The 16,054-nt window shown below is 46.0% G+C and overlaps 1 protein-coding gene across 1 annotated transcript in view; it reads right to left on the bottom strand.

Annotated features, from left to right (window-relative positions):
* Window positions 1-15,740, bottom strand: part of LOC135205775 (trypsin alpha-3-like) — a 281,700-nt gene extending 265,960 nt beyond the window's left edge. Inside the window, exon 1 of the mRNA XM_064236913.1 lies at window positions 15,736-15,740. The gene's annotated coding sequence lies outside the window, so the exon portion shown is untranslated. The remainder of the gene's footprint in view (window positions 1-15,735) is intronic.
* Between the last annotated feature and the right edge of the window lie 314 nt (window positions 15,741-16,054).

Genomic DNA, 16,054 nt, shown 5'->3' with positions numbered 1-16,054 from the left:
CAAAGCCTTGCCCGTTTCACCGACCAAAGCCTTGGACCCTACCACCTCCCCAAAGCCTTGTTTTCTGTCACCAAGAAAGCCTTGTCCCTTTCACCCAGAAAAAAGCCTTCGTCCCTACCACCCTAGAAAGGATTGTCTATGTCACCAAAAAAGACTCCTTGGTCCCTTTCACCCACAAAGCCTCGTCGCTGTCACCAACAAAGCCTTGTTCCCTTTCACCCACCCAAAAGGCTTGTCCCTAACCACCAACCAAAGGACTTTGTCTCTGTCACACCACAAAGCCTTGTCCCTTTCACCCACAAAACCTTGTCCCATACTACCCATCCAAACCTTAAAGCCTTCTCCTTTACCACCCACAAAGCCTTGTCCCTTTCACCCTCAAAAGGCCTTGTCCCTACCACCCACAAATCCTCCGTTGTCTCTGTCACTCCCACAAATCCTTGTTCCCCTTTTACGCCATAAAGCCTTGTCCTACCACCCATCAAATCCCTGTTGTTCTCTGTCAACCCCCACAAATGCCTTGTCCCCTTTTACCCATAAAAGCCTTGTTTCCCTACCCCACCAAATCAAAGCCTTGTCTCAGTCACCCACAAAAGCCTTGGTACCTTTCCCTTTTAACCCATTTTAAAAGCCTTGTTCCCCTACCACCCACAAATCCTTGGTCTTCGGTCACCCACCCACAAAGCCGCCTTGTCCCTTTTACCCATTAAAGCCTTGTCCCTACCACCCACCAAATCCTTGTCTCTGTCACCCACAAAAGTCCTTTGGTCCCTTTTACCCATAAAAGGCCTTTGTCCCTACCCACCCAACAAATCCTTGGTCTCCTGTCACCACCACCAAGCCTGTCCCCATACACCTTGTTCATTTCACCCACAAGTAAGCCTTGTTCCTTTCACCCAAGCAAAGCCTTGTTCCTTTCACACACAAAGCCTGTTTCTTTCACCCACAAAGCCTTGTCTCTGTCCACCATAAAACCTTGTTCCCTTTTAACCCACAATCCTTGTTTCATTTCACCCACAAAGCCTTGTCTCTTGTCCCATAAAACCTTGTTCCTTTCACCGACAAAAGCCTGTCTCTGTCCCCCCATAAAAACCTTGTTCCTTTCACCCACAAAGCCGTGTCTCTGTCCCCCATAAACCTTGGTTTCTTTCACCACAAAGCCGTGTCTCTGTCCCCCATAAAAAACTTTGTTCCTTTCACCCACAAATCCTTGTCTCGCTCCCCAATAAAAAACCTTGTTCCTTTCGACCCACAAAGCTTGTTTCTTTCACCCACAAAGCATTGTTCCTTTCACCCATAACAAACCTGTTCCTTCACCCACAAAAAGGCAAATTTGTCTCTGTCCCCCATAAAACCTTGTTCCCTTTCAACACAAAGCTTTGCTTCTTTCCACCACAAAGCCATTGTCTTGTCCCCATAAAACCTTGTTCCTTTTCCACCCACAAAGCTTGTTCCTTTTCACCCACAAAGCCTGTTCCTGTCACCCATAAAACGCCTTAGTCCCTTTCACCCACCAAAGCCTTGTTCCTTTCCCACCCCCAAAGCCCTTGTTCCTTGTCACTACCCACCCACCCAAAACCTGGCTCCTGGTCACCAACAAAGCCCTTTGTTCCCTAACCCACCCTAAAAGCCTCCTTGTCCCTACCTACCCACCCAAAGCCTTGTCCCTTTCACCCACCAAAGCCTTTTCCCTACCCACCACAAAGCCTTGTCCTTTCCATCCCACCCAACAAAGCCTTGTCCCTTTAACTCCACAAAGCCTTGGTCCCTAACCCACCCAAACCACAGCCTGCTTGTCACCCACAAAGCCTTGGTACCTTTCACCCACCAAAGATACCTCGTCTTCTGTCACCAACAAAAAGCCTCCTGTCCCTTTCACCCACAAACGCCTTATCCTTACCACCCTCAAAGCCTTGTCTCTGTCCACCCACAAAAGCCATGTCCTCTACCACCCAGAAAGAACTTGTCCCTTTATTTTCACCCAACAAAGCCCTTGTCCCTACCACCACCCAAAAGCCTTTTCCTTACCTACCACCCAAAAGGCCTCGGTCTCTGTCACCAACAGAAAGCCTTGTCCCTTTCACCCACCCACAAAGCCCTTGATTCGCCCTTACCAACCCACAAAGATTTTCTCTGGTCACCCACAAAAGGACCTTGGTTCCTACAACCCACAGAGCCTTGTCCCTTTCACCCTACAAAGCCTTGTCCCTACCACCCACAAAAGCCTTGTCTCTGTCACCCACCCAAAAGCCTGTTCTATACCAACCCAGAAAGAACTTGTCCCTTTCACCCAAAAAGCCTTTGTCCCTTTCATCCCACAAACGCCTCTGTTGTCTCCTGTCACCCACAATCGCCTTTTCTCTTACCACCCATAATAAAGACCTTGTCCTCTGTTTCAACCCAAAAAGCCATTGTCCCATCCTCACCCAAAAAAGCCCTGTCTCTATCAACTCACAAAGCCTTGTCCCTTTCACCCACAAAGCTATGGTTCCTTTCATCCACAAAGCCTTGTCTCTGTACCCCCATTAAAACTTGCTTCCTTCACCCACCAAAGCCTTCGGTCTCTGCACCCCCCATAAAAACCTTGTTCCTTTCCACCCACAAAAGGCCTTGGTCTCTGGTCCCCCATAAAAACCATGGTTCCTTTCGTCCACAAAGCCTCCTTGTTCCGTTTCACCTACAAAGCCATTGCGTCCTTTACACCCACAAAGCCTTGTCCTCTACCAACCTATAAAGGGACTTGGTCTCTTGTCAACCCAAAAAAGCCTTGTCCCTTTCACCACAAAGCCCTTGTCTCCTATCAACTCACAAAGCCTTGTCCCATTTCACTTCACAAAGCATTGTTCTTGCTTTCACCCCACAAAGCCTTTGTCTCCTGTCCCCCATAAATAAAACCTTGTTCCTTTCACCTACAAAGCCTTGTTTCCTTTCACCCACAAAGCCTTCCTTGTCTCTACCAACCCATAAAAACAACTCTTGTCTCTGTCACCCAAAAAGCCCTTGTCCCTTTGGCACCCACAAAATTGCCTTGTCGCTGATCACTCACAAAGCCTTGTCCCTTTCACTTCACTCAACAAAGCATCGTTCCTTTCACCCACAAATCCTTGTCTATGCCCCCATAAAAACCATGCTTCCTTTCACCCACAAAGCCTTGTTTCTTTGGCCACCCACCAAAAGCCTTGTCTCTGTACCACCCATAAAAACCCTTGTTCCTTTGCACCCACAAAGCCTTGTTTCTTTCCACCCCACCCAAAGCCTTGGTTCCTATTTTCACCCACAAAGCCTGTTGTTTCTTTCAAGAGCCACAAAGCCTTGTCTATGTCCCCCATATTAAAACCTTGGTTCCTTTTCACCCACAAAGCCTTGTTTCTTTCACCCACAAAGCCTTGTCTTCTTGTCCCCACCATAACAACCTTGTTCCATTTTCACCGACAAAGCATTGTCCCTTTCTGTCAAATCTTGTCCCCCATTTAAAAACCTTGTTCCTCCACCCACAAAGCCTTGTCTCTGTCCCCCATTAAAACTTGTTTTCTTTCCCAAAACACCCACAAAGCCTTGTCCTCTTGTCCCCCCACTAAAACCTTGTTCTTTCACCCACAAATCCTTGTCTCTGTCCCCCAAAAATAAAAACCTTTGTTCCTTTCACCCACAAGCCTTTTTCTTTTTCTTTCACCCACAAAGCCTTGTTCCTTTCAAACCATAAAACCTTGTTCCTTTCCACAAAGCCTTGTCTCTGTTTCCTCCCCCAGTAAAACCTTGTTCCTTTTCGTTTCACCCACAAAGCTTTGCTTTCTTCACCCACAAACCTTGTCCCTCTGTCCCCCAAAAATAAACCTTGTTCTTTCACCCACAAAGCCTGTTCCCTTTCATTCGTTTCCCCCAAAAGCTTGTTTCCTTTCACCCATAAACCTAGTTCCTTTCACCCAAAGCCTTGTTCCTTTCACCACAAATAAAGCCTTGTTCCTTTTCACCTACAAAGAAACCTTGTCTCTGTGCCCCCCACCTAAAACCCCCATTTTTCCTCTCACCCACAAAAGGCCTTGTTTCTTTCAAACCGACAAAGCCTTTCTTGTCTCTGTCCCCCATAAAACGCCTTGTTCCTTTCACCCACCAAAGCTTGTCTCTGTCCCCCATAAAGACCCTTGTTACTTTCACCCACAAAACCCTTGTTCCTTTCACCCATAAAACCTAGTTCCCTTTCACACCCATACCCCCTACCTTGTTCCTTTCACCCAAACAAAGCCTGTTCTTTCACCCACAAAGCCTTGTTCCTTTCACCCACAAAAGCCTTTTCTCTTGTCCCCCCCCATAAACCTTGTTCCTCTCACCCACAAAGCCTTGTTCCTTTCACCACAAAAGCTTGTTTCTTTCACAGGGCAAAGCCTTGTCTCTGTCCCCATAAAACCTTGTTCCTTTCCCACCCCACAAAGCCTTTTTCCTTTCACCATAAAACCTAGTTTCCTTTGTTTCACCACAAGCCTTGTTCCTTTCACCCACAAAGCCTTGTTTTTTCAAATTTCATTCACCCCACAAAGCCCTTGTTCTTTCACCCATAAAACCTTGTTCCTTTCACCCACAACAAAGCCTTGTTCCTCTCACCCACAAGCCTGTTCTTTCCCCCACAAAGCCCTGTTCCTTTCACCCACAAAGCCTTGTCTCTGTCCCCCATAAAAGAAAAACCTTGTTCCTCTCACCCCCACAAAGCCTTGTTCCTTTTCACCTCCGCCCACAAAGCTTGTTCCTTTCACCGCCCCTCAAATCCTTTCACGCCTACCACCCTCCACAAAGCCTTGTTCCTCTTGTTCCTCACCCACAAAGCCTTGTTCCCTTTTCCCCCACCCCATAAAACCTTGTCCCTTTTCCACCCACAAAGGCCTTGTTCCTCTCCACCCACAAATTTTTCCTTGTTCCACCCCGACAAAGCCCTTGTTCCTCCACCCACAAAGCCTTGTCTCCCCCATGTCACCCCCCACAAATTTCCTTGTCCCCTTTAACCCTAAAGCCTTGTCCCCTACCACCCACAAATCCTTGTCTCTGTCCACAAAGCCTTGTCCCTTTTCCCATAAAGCCTTGTCCCTACCACCCACAAACTTCCTTGTCTCTGTCAACCCACAAAGCCTTGTCCCTTTTACCCATAAAGCCTTGTCCCTACCACCCACAAGCCCTTGTCTCTGTCAACCCAACAAAGCCTTGTTCCCTTTTACCCCAAAAGCCTTGTCTATGTCCCCATAAACTTTGTTCCTTTCACCCACAAAGCCTTGTTCCTTTCACCCATAAAGGCCTTGTTCCTTTTCGCCCACAAAGCCCTTGTTCCTCTCCCAACCCATAAAGCCCTTTGTCTCTTTGTTACCCTAAAACCTTGTCCCTTTCACCCACAAAAGCCTTGTTCCTTTCACCCACAAAGCCTTTCCTTTTGCCCACAAAGCCTTGTCTCTGTCCCCCATAAAACCTGTTTCCTTTTCACCCAACAAAGCCCCTTGTTTCCTTTTCACCCCATAAAGCCTTTGGTTCCTTTCGCCCACAAAAGCCTTGTTCCTTTCCCCACAAAGCCTTGTACCCTTTTCCCCAAAAGTCTTTTTTTCCTTTCACCAGCCCCATAAAGCCTTGTTCCTTTCCACCCCATAAACCTTGTTACTTTCACCCAAACAAAGCCTTGTTCCTTTCACGCCCCATAAAGCCTCTTTTTTCCTTTCGCCCACAAAGCCCTTGTCTCTGTTTACCCAAACAAACCCTTGTGCCTTTCGCCCACAAGCTTTGTTCCTTTTACCCACCCAAAAAGCCTTTGTCCCTTTCCTGAACCACCCTAAAGCCTTGGTTCCTTTCCACCCACAAAGCTTGTCTTTGCACCCAAACCGCTTGTTCCTTCACCCACCAAAGCCCCTTGTTCCTTTCACCTATAAAGCCTTGTTTCCTTTCTTCACCCACCAGCCCTTGTTTCCTTCACCCACAAGCCTTGTTCCTTTCACCCCCAAGCACCTTGTTCCCTTTCGCCCAACCCCAAAGCTTTTTTTCCTTGTCACCCTTTTCCAACCCAAAACTTGTCTCTTGTCACCCAAAAAAACCTTGTCCCTTCCAACCATAAAGCCTTGTTCCACCACCCACCAAAGCCCGTTGTCCTCTGTCACCCACAAACGCCCTTGTCTCCCTTTTGCCAACCCCGAAAGCCCTTCCCTGCCACCACAAAAGCCTTGTCCCGTTACCCAAAAAGCCTTTCCCCTACCACGCCCCACAATCCCTTTCTCCTGTTCACCCACAAGCCTTCCCTTTTTAACCCTAAAGCCTTGTCCCTACCCCCACAAATCCTTGCTCCTTGTCCACCCACCCAAAGCCGTGTCCCTTTTAAACCCCTAAAGCCTTGTCCCTACCACCCCCACAAAAGCCTTGTCTCTGTCCACTCCCACAAAGCCTTGGGTCCCCTACCACCCTAAAGCCTTGGGTGGGTGTTTGTTGGGGGTGGTGGGTTGTGTGTTGTGGTTGGTTGTTGTGTTGTGTTGTGTTGTGTGTGGCCTTGGGGTTGGTTTGGGTGGGGTGTTGGTCCCTACCCCACCCACAAAGCCTTGTCCCCTTTCACCCACAAAGCCTTGTCTCCCTAACCACCCCACAAGCCTTGTCCTCCATCACCCACAAAGCCTTGTCCCTTTCATCCACAAAGCCTTGTCCCTACCACCCACAAAGCCTTGTCTCTGTCACCCACAAAGCCTTGTCCCTTTCATCCACAAAGCCTCGTCTCTGTCACCAACAAAGCCTTGTCCCTTTCACCCACAAAGCCTTATCCTTACCACCCTCAAAGCCTTGTCTCTGTCACCCACAAAGCCTTGTCTCTACCACCCAGAAAGACTTGTCCCTTTCACCCACAAAGCCTTGTCCCTACCACCCACAAAGCCTTTTCCCTACCACCCACAAAGCCTCGTCTCTGTCACCAACAAAGCCTTGTCCCTTTCACCCACAAAGCCTTATCCTTACCACCCACAAAGCCTTTTCTCTGTCACCCACAAAGCCTTGTTCCTACCACCCACAGAGCCTTGTCCCTTTCACCCACAAAGCCTTGTCCCTACCACCCACAAAGCCTTGTCTCTGTCACCCACAAAGCCTTGTCTCTACCACCCAGAAAGACTTGTCCCTTTCACCCAAAAAGCCTTGTCCCTTTCACCCACAAAGCCTTGTCTCTGTCACCCACAATGCCTTGTCTCTACCACCCATAAAGACTTGTCTCTGTCACCCAAAAAGCCTTGTCCCTCTCACCCAAAAAGCCCTGTCTCTATCACTCACAAAGCCTTGTCCCTTTCACCCACAAAGCTTTGTTCCTTTCACCCACAAAGCCTTGTCTCTGTCCCCCATAAAACCTTGCTTCTTTCACCCACAAAGCCTTGTCTCTGCCCCCCATAAAACCTTGTTCCTTTCACCCACAAAGCCTTGTCTCTGTCCCCCATAAAACCTTGTTCCTTTCGTCCACAAAGCTTGTTCCTTTCACCGTAACACAAAAGGCTTGTTCCTTTCACCCACAAAGCCTTGTCTCTACCACCCATAAAGACTTGTCTCTGTCACCCAAAAAGCCTTGTCCCTTTCACCCACAAAGCCTTGTCTCTATCACTCACAAAGCCTTGTCCCTTTCACTCACAAAGCATTGTTCCTTTCACCCACAAAGCCTTGTCTCTGTCCCCCATAAAAACCCTTGTTCCTTCACCTACAAAAAGCCTTGTTCCTTTCACCCACAAAGCCTTGTCTCTACCACCCATAAACACTTGTCTCTGTCACCCAAAAGCCTTGTTCCCTTTCCCCAAAAATTTCCCGTCGCCCTTGTTTCACCCCAAAGCCTTCGTAAAAACCTTTCAAACCCACCCAAAAGCTTTGTTTATCACTTTCACAAAGCCTGTCCCTTTGTCACTCCCACAAAGCATTGCTCCTTTCAACCACAAATACCCTTGTCACTGTCCCCCATTAAAAACCTTGTTCCTTTCACCTTTCCCACAAAAGCCTTGTTTCTTTCACCCCACTAAAGCATTGTCTCTGTCCCCATAAAAACCTTGTTCCTTTCACCCACCCCAAACGCCTTGTTTCTTTCACCCACCCCAAAGCCATTGTTCTCTGTACCCCCATAAAACCTTGTTCCTGTTTCACCCACAAAGCCTTGTTTCACTGTCCCCCATAAAACCTTGTTCCTTTCACCCCACAAAGCCTTGTCCTTCTTGTCCCCCATAACAAAACCTTGTTTCCTGTTCACCCACAAAGCCTTGTTTCTTTTCACCACCCACAAAGCCTTGTCTCTGTCCCCATAAAAACCTTGTTCCTTTCACCCACAAAGCCTTGTCTTCTGTCCCCATATAAAAACCTTGGGGTTTTTTCCCCGTTTTTTTTTTTCCCCCACCCCAAACCCACAAAGCCTTGTTTCTTTCACCCCACCAAAGCCTTGTTCCTATCACCCCATTAAAAAACCTTGTTCCTTCCTTTTCACCCAACAAAGCCTTGTCTATGTCCCCCATAAAACCTTGTTCCTTTGCACCCACAAAGCGTTTGCTTCTTTTCACCCACCCAAAAAGAATTGTCTCTGTCCCCCATAAAACCTTGTTCCTGTTTCACCCACCAAAGCCTTGTTCCTTTCACCCACAAACGCCTTGTTCCTTTCACCCACAAAGCCTTGTTTCTTTCACCACCAAAAAGCCTTGTCTATGTCCCCCATAAAAACCTTGTTCCTTTCAACCCACAAAGCCTTGTTTCTTTCACCCCCACAAAGCCTTGTCTCTGTCCCCCATAAAAACCTTGTTCCTTTGCACCGACAAAGCCTTTAGTCTCTGTTCCCCCATAAAACCTTGTTCCTTTCACCCACAAAGCCCTTGTCGATGTCACCCCCATACAAAACCCTTGTTTCTTTGCACCCACAAAGCCTTTGTCTCTGTCCCCCCCATTAAGAAAACCTTGTTCCTTTCACCAACAAATCCAAATTCCTTGTCTCTGTCCCCCATAAAACCTTGTTCCTTTCACCCACAAAGCCTTGTTTCTTTCACCCACCAAAAGCCTTGTTCCTTTCACCATAAAACCATTGTTCCTTTCACCCACAAAGCCTTGTCTCTGGTCCCCATAAAAACCTTGTTCCTTTCACCCACCCAAAAGCTTTGCTTCTTTCACCCACAAAGCCTTGTCTCCTGTACCCCCATAAAACCTGTTTTTCCTTTCCACCCACAAAGCCCTTGTTCCTTTCATCCACGAAAGCCATTGTTCCTTTGCACCCCATAAAAACCTAGTTCCTTTCACCCCACAAAAGCCTTGTTCCTTTCCACCCACAAAGCCTTGTTCCTTTCACCTACAAAGCCTTGTCCTCTGTGCTCCCATAAAACTTTTTTTCCTCTCAACCCACAAAGCTTTTTTTTTTTTTTTTTTTTTTGTTGTTTCTTTCACCCAACAGCCTTGTCTCTGTCCCCTTAAAAACCTTGTTCCTTCGCACCCACAAAGCCTTGTCTCTGTCCCCCATAAACCCTTGTTACTTTCACCCACAAAACCTTGTTCCTTTCACCCATAAAACCTAGTTCCTTTCACCCATAAACAAACCTAGTTCCTTTCACCCACAAAGCCTTATTCCTTTCACCCGCAAAGAAAAGCCCCCGTTGTTCCTTTCAAACACCCACAAAGCCTTTTCTCCTGTCCCCCATAAAACCTTGTTTCCTTTTTTCCTTTCACCCAAACCCAAGTTCCTTTGTTTTTCCTTTCACCCACAAAGCCTTGTTTCTTTTCCCACCCACAAAGCCTTGTTTCCCTCCGTTCCCCAATAAAACCTTGTTTCTTTTCCCACCCCAAAGAAAGCCTTTTTCCCTCCCCAAAACCCCACCCACCTAAAAGTTCCTTTCCCACACAGGCCTTGTTTTCCTTCACCCACAAAGCCTTTTTCCTTTCCAACCCACAAAGCCTTGTTCCTTTCCCCATAAAACCTTTGTTCCCTTTCCCCCACCCCAAAAAGCCTTGTTTCCTCTCACCCACAAAGCCTTGTTTTCCTTTTCAAATTCCCACCCAAACAAAGCCTTTGTTTTCCTTTCACCCACAAAGCCTTGTTTTCCTTTCCTGTCCCCCATAAAACCTTGTTCCTTTCCTTCACCACAAAGCCTTGTTTCCTTTCACCCACAAAGCCTTGTTCCTTTTCCCCACAAAGCCTTGTTCCTTTTCACCCCCCATAAAACCTTGTTCCTTTCACCCACAAAGCCTTGTTTTCCTTTCACCCACAAACCTTGTTCCTCCCCACCCCAAAAACCTTGTTTTCCTCTCCACCCACAAAGTTTGTCCTCCTTTTATTTACCCACAAAGCCTTGTTCCTTTTGCCCCAACGCCTTGTCTTTCACCACAAAGCATTGTTCCTTTCACCCATAAAACCTTGTTCCTTTCACCACAAAGCCTTGTTCCTTCTCACCCACAAAGTTTGTCTCCCCCCCCTCCTTTTACCCATAATCCTGTTCCTTTTGCCCACAAAGCCTTGTTCCCTTCACCCACAAAGACTTGTCTATGTCCCCCATAAAACTTTGTTCCTTTCACACACAAAGCCTTGTTTCTTTCACCATAAAGCCTTGTTCCTTTTGCCCACAAAGCCTTGTTCTCTCCACCATAAAGCTTGTCTGTTACCCATAAAACCTTTGTTCCTTTCACCCACAAAGCCTTGTTCCTTTCACCCATAAAGCCTGTTCCCTTTTGGCCCACAAGCCTTGTCTCTGTTCCCCCATTAAAAACCTTTGTTCCTTTCAACCCACAAAGCCTTGTTTCTTTCACCCCAACAAGCCTTGTCTCTGTCCCCATAAAACCTTGTTCTCTCACCCACAAAGCCTTTTCCTTTCACCCATACAACCTCAGTCCTTTCACCCACCAAAGCCTTGTTACTGTCACCCACAAAGCCTTGTTCCTTTCACCCACAAAGCCTTTGTCTCTTGTCCACCAAAAAACCGTGTTCTCTCACCCACAAAGCCTTGTTCTTTCACCCACAAAGCCTTGTTCCTTTCACCCACAAAGCCTTGTCTCTGTCCCCATAAAACCTTGTTCCTTTCCTTTCACACCCACAAAGCCTTGTTCCTTTTCACCACAAAGCCTTGTTCCCATAAACACCACAAAGCCTTGTCCTTCACCCATAAAACCTGTTCCTTTCACCCACAAAGCCTTGTTACTTTTCAACCATTAAAAACCTTGTTCATTTCACCCACAAAGCCTTTGTTCACTCTCACCCACAAAGTGTTTGTCTTTTACCCATAAAGCCTTGTTCCTTTTGCCCACAAAAGCCTTGTTCCCTTCACCCACAAAGCCTTGTCTATGTCCCCCATAAAACTTGTTTCCTTTCACCCACAAGCCTTGTTCCTTTTCACCCCATAAAGCCTTGTTCCTTTCGCCCACAAAGCCTTGTTCCTCTCACCCATTAAAGCCTTGTCTCTGTTACCCATAAAACCAGTTCCTCGCCTGGCCGAGTGGTTTTCGAGCTGGGCGCCAATGCCGGTGGTCTCAGGTTCGATTCCCGGCTCGGCCAACGCGGAATCAGAGAAATTTATTTCTGGTGATAGAAGTTCATTTCTCGATATAGTGTGGTTCGGATCCCACAATAAGCTGTAGGTCCCGTTGCTAGGTAACCAAAGGTTCCTAGCCACGTAAAAATATCTAATCCTTCGGGCCAGCCCTAGGAGAGCTGTTTAATCAGCTCAGTGGTCTGGTAAAACTAAGATATACTTAACTTAACCCATAAAACCTTGTTCCTTTCACCCACCCAAAGCCTTGTTCCTTTCACCCATAAAGCCTTGTTCCCTTTTGCCCACAAAGCCTTGTCTCTGTCCCCCACCCAAAACCTAAACCTGTTTCCTTTTCACCCACTAAAAGCCTTGTTTCCTTTCACCCATAAAGCCTTGTTCCTTTCGCCCACAAAGCCTTGTTCCTTTCACTCCCCAAAGCCTTGTCTCTGTTCCCCATAAAGCCCTTTTTCCTTTGCCACCCATAAAGCCTTTGTTTCCTTTCGCACCCAGAAAGCCTTGTTCCTTTCACCCACAAAGCCTTGGTTCCTTTCACCCATAAAGCCTCGTTTCCTTTCGCCCACAAAGCCTTGTCTCTTGTTTTACCCATAAACCCTTGTTCCTTTCGCCCACCCCGAAAAGCTTTGTTTCCTTTTAACCCCACAAAGCTTTGTCGCTGTCAACCCTCCCATAAAGCCCTTGGTTTTCCCTTTCACCCCACAAAGCTTTGTCTCCTGTCACCCAATAAAACCTTAGTTCCTTTACCCCACAGAAAGCCTTGTTCCTTTCACCCATAAAGCCTTGTTTCCCTTTTCACCACCCCAAAAGCCCTTGTTCCGTTTCACCCACCCCAAAGCCTTGTTCCTTTCACCCACAAAGCCTTGTTTCCTTTCGGCCCCCAAAAAGGCTTTTTTTCTGTCACTCACAAACAAAAACTTGTCTCTGTCCCCAAAAAACCTTGTCCCTTCCAACCATAAAGCCTTGTTCCTATCACACTCACCCAAAAAACCTTGTCCCTTCCAACCATAAAGCCTTGTTCCTTCCACCCACAAAGCCTTGTCTCTGTCACCCACAAAGCCTTGTCTCTGTCACCCACAACGCCCTGTCTCTGCCACCCAGAAAGCCCTGTCCCTGCCACCCACAAAGCCTTGTCCCTATCACCCATAAAGTCTTGTTTCTGTCACCTACTAGGAGTGTCCCTACCACACTAACTTCCTTGTCCCTATCACCCATAAGCCTTGTCCCTCAAATCAAATAGTACCAAAGATATTGCCTGAAGATGACTTTACCAGCGTCCAGAATTCCTTCGTGATGATTGTTAAGAATTAACAATACGTGACACTGTTTGCAAAATTTATGTCATAACTTGCAAGAGCGTGAGCTGAGAATGGGTCACACAGCCAGGCCGCAAATTCCCGAGATGTACACTAGTACTACACCAGCCCCGCTGTTTTGGCCATGCCCCTAGGTTAGGTTAGTTCAAAGAACCTACACGTAGTGGTACTTTGGGTGTGGGAACCATAAAGAGACTCTATGGTTACTTTAAGATATGGCGTTCTGCTTTTTTTTTTTTTTTTTTCCTTTTTCAGGGAAGGTCCGTTACATGGCTACGAATGCCCGGTGAGAACTGGCTCTAAAGCCAATGAGACAAAAGTGTACAGAACTAAAACCTAGAGAGAAAAAACTAATGGCACAGATGAAAAAAAAAAGTCCCTATAGGTGACATGTATTTGTTACTAGGAATAACCAGACCTGCGCAAAAATAAAATAGAAAGGGGGACAAACACAAGGAAAATGGTACAAGTACCCAAGTGTGAGAAGCTAAAAACGAAACAAGATAAAAAGTGAAGTTAAGGTATATATCCGAGAGTGTAAACAGGCGTAATCATTAACCCAATTCTCTTACTCCTGAGAGAATGGAAAAAAAAAAAAGCAAAAGGCTAAAAGCATCGTCAGGTATCTCGAGAAGAATTTGGATTCAAATCTCCGATAATAAAATGTAAAATGCGAGCTTCCATTGCCTTCAGAAAAGTACTCCACGTGTGGATAGCTAAGCTCTACAGAAAGGTGATTACTGATCCTATAGAGCAATGAAGTAAAACGCTCTAACAGCAACTCTGCCTTTTCAAAGAGATGGGGTTTATTATACCCATAATACGGTGTTTCCATGCCTCGCTACTGCATCTGTTGATAGAAGTTGCATGCTGGACTGTTACACAGTCAGCAATTACAAAAATTAAATGTTACTCGAGAAAGCGACAGGGGTAAAAAAATCTGGAAGTTTAAATGAGAGAGAGAGAGAGAGAGAGAGAGAGAGAGAGAGAGAGAGAGAGAGAGAGAGAGAGCTAATCACTCCTCCGGGACGTTAAGTGCCACTCCACTTCAGATTGATACTAATTTTTTTTTTCTTAGCGGACAAAACAAGATGTAATATACCCGGCAAACATTTGTTGCCAAGGGACCTGACTTATTATTCGACGGATTTACACTTCCATAGACCAAGGGCAGCATGTTTTCGCATAGTTTATAATGGGACTCTAATGTGGACCCAGAAAGAGACTCGGTAGTTACGCGTTTGAGATCGTTTCTCATTTACAATGTCTTCTAATATTTATTTTCCTGCGTTTTCTGCATTTTAACATAACATGCAGTACTTCGGGATTACGCAACAATAGACGTAGTACAATTGGAATTGAATTTGGTATAGAATTCAGGCCAAAGCACTGGGACCTGTGAGGTCATTCAGCGTTGAAACGGAAATTGACAGTAAAAGGTTTGAAAGGTGTATCAGGAGGAAAACCTTAAAGCAGTCGCACCATGAATCAATTAGTAGGAGAGGGTGGCCATTAAGATGGAAGAAAGAGAATATGAACGGAGGTACAGTCATAAGCATAAAAGGCGTTGCAGCTAGGGGCTGAAGGGACGCTGCAAAGAACTTTAAGTAATGCCTACAGTGCACCATGTGAGGTGCACTGACGTCCCTACCCGTATAGAGAATTTTCTCCGCTGTCACAAGCAACTAGTACTATCTGGTGTGACCACGGCAGAGTTCAAAAGCCAGTTAGTCAGGACATAGTCTCTCTTCTTCTTGTGTGTGAGAGAGAGAGAGAGAGAGAAGAGAGAGAGAGAGAGAGAGAGAGAGAGCGAACGTCTACGTGCAGTTCAAAATGTGGATACTTCGTATCCAGGTAGAGATAAAGTTATACGATAAACAACTAGCCGGCTCCACTATCACTGGTACTAATTAGATTCGGTCAGAATCACCACCACTAAAGTACTTGACCTTTTTCTTTTTTCGGGGAGCAAAGCGGTGGACCAGACACGGAAAACAACGAACAAAAAAGCTCCCCAGGCGATAAAGAATACGCCTTCGCTGTCTTAATTAAACATCAAAAGGGACTCAAGCGATCATCAGATCATATAGATTCCCGTATTTATCGGTTTACGTAGCCTTATTATCCTTGGCAGAGCTGCATTTTCCAAGTGAAGTATTTCTCGGTGCGTTTCTGAAATAACTATGTAACTGAAATGACTTTTTTAATTTCATGTAAATTAATACAGTCTAGACCATTTCTTTTATTTAGTTTTATTTTTCTGTGCTTACTGTTCAATTGTTGCTACGCATTTCTACACAAAAAATAAAGGCAACTAAATTCATTTCCTTGTTTTGAAATAACTTAAATGAACACAAGTATATGGAGTGATGATCTCTAAGGCAACATGCAGACATTTCAAAATTACGAACTAACCAATGCCATCGATCGCACATCAAAAACAAATGAAAGTTCTAGCCAATCACTTAGGTCCCAAAGGTTAATGAACAATGCGTGATCCGACTTCCAGCTTACTGGTGGCACGTGCTAAAATCTACGGTCAAATAAAGCGTTGTTTCACCAACGTAAATCAAAATAAATATGCTATAATCTATAAGAAATAATTGTTCTGTACTGTTTAACATGCACATCATTTATTCTTTACATTTTAGTCTGAATAAATAAATCATAGCTATCCTATCCTAAAATTACTGTATCTTTAACTCAACGTGAACCACCTTCTTCAGAACTTTTTAGACTCTTCCTCAGACCTTTCCTAACCACCCCCCCACCAAGAACAACAACAACAACAACAACAAAGAAGTTTGTAGGCCTACTCGCCGAGTACGCAAAAAATGCAAGGGGAAACACATGAGCATCGACTCAAATGGCGCCAGATCCACTCCGAAGGCACCTCACCAAACAAACAGTCTCATTGACAACGAACACTGGCGGGAAATGGCATTGCACAACTGAATAATAGAAGAAAAAAAGCATATCTTAGTTTAACCAGACCACTGAGCTGATCAACAGCTCTCTCCTAGGACTGGGCCGAAGGGTTAGATATTTCTATCACGTGGCCAGGAACCACCTGGTCGCCTGGCAACTGGACCTCCTACAGCTTATTGTGGGATCCGAACCACGTTATGTCAAGAAATGGTAGCCACTGCAGGGCCTCTCTACCCTGACTACAAACCACTCTACTTGATTAGCCGCCTGATATCTTCGCTTACTCCGGGAGTAAGCCTACAAACGTATTTTTTTAGTTGGTGAAAGAAA

This window comes from Macrobrachium nipponense, chromosome 24 (genome assembly GCF_015104395.2).
Source record: "Macrobrachium nipponense isolate FS-2020 chromosome 24, ASM1510439v2, whole genome shotgun sequence".
NCBI classification, from domain to species: domain Eukaryota; kingdom Metazoa; phylum Arthropoda; class Malacostraca; order Decapoda; family Palaemonidae; genus Macrobrachium; species Macrobrachium nipponense.
Note: the sequence above shows the minus strand (reverse complement) of the source record. Positions and strands in the feature narration are given on the sequence as shown.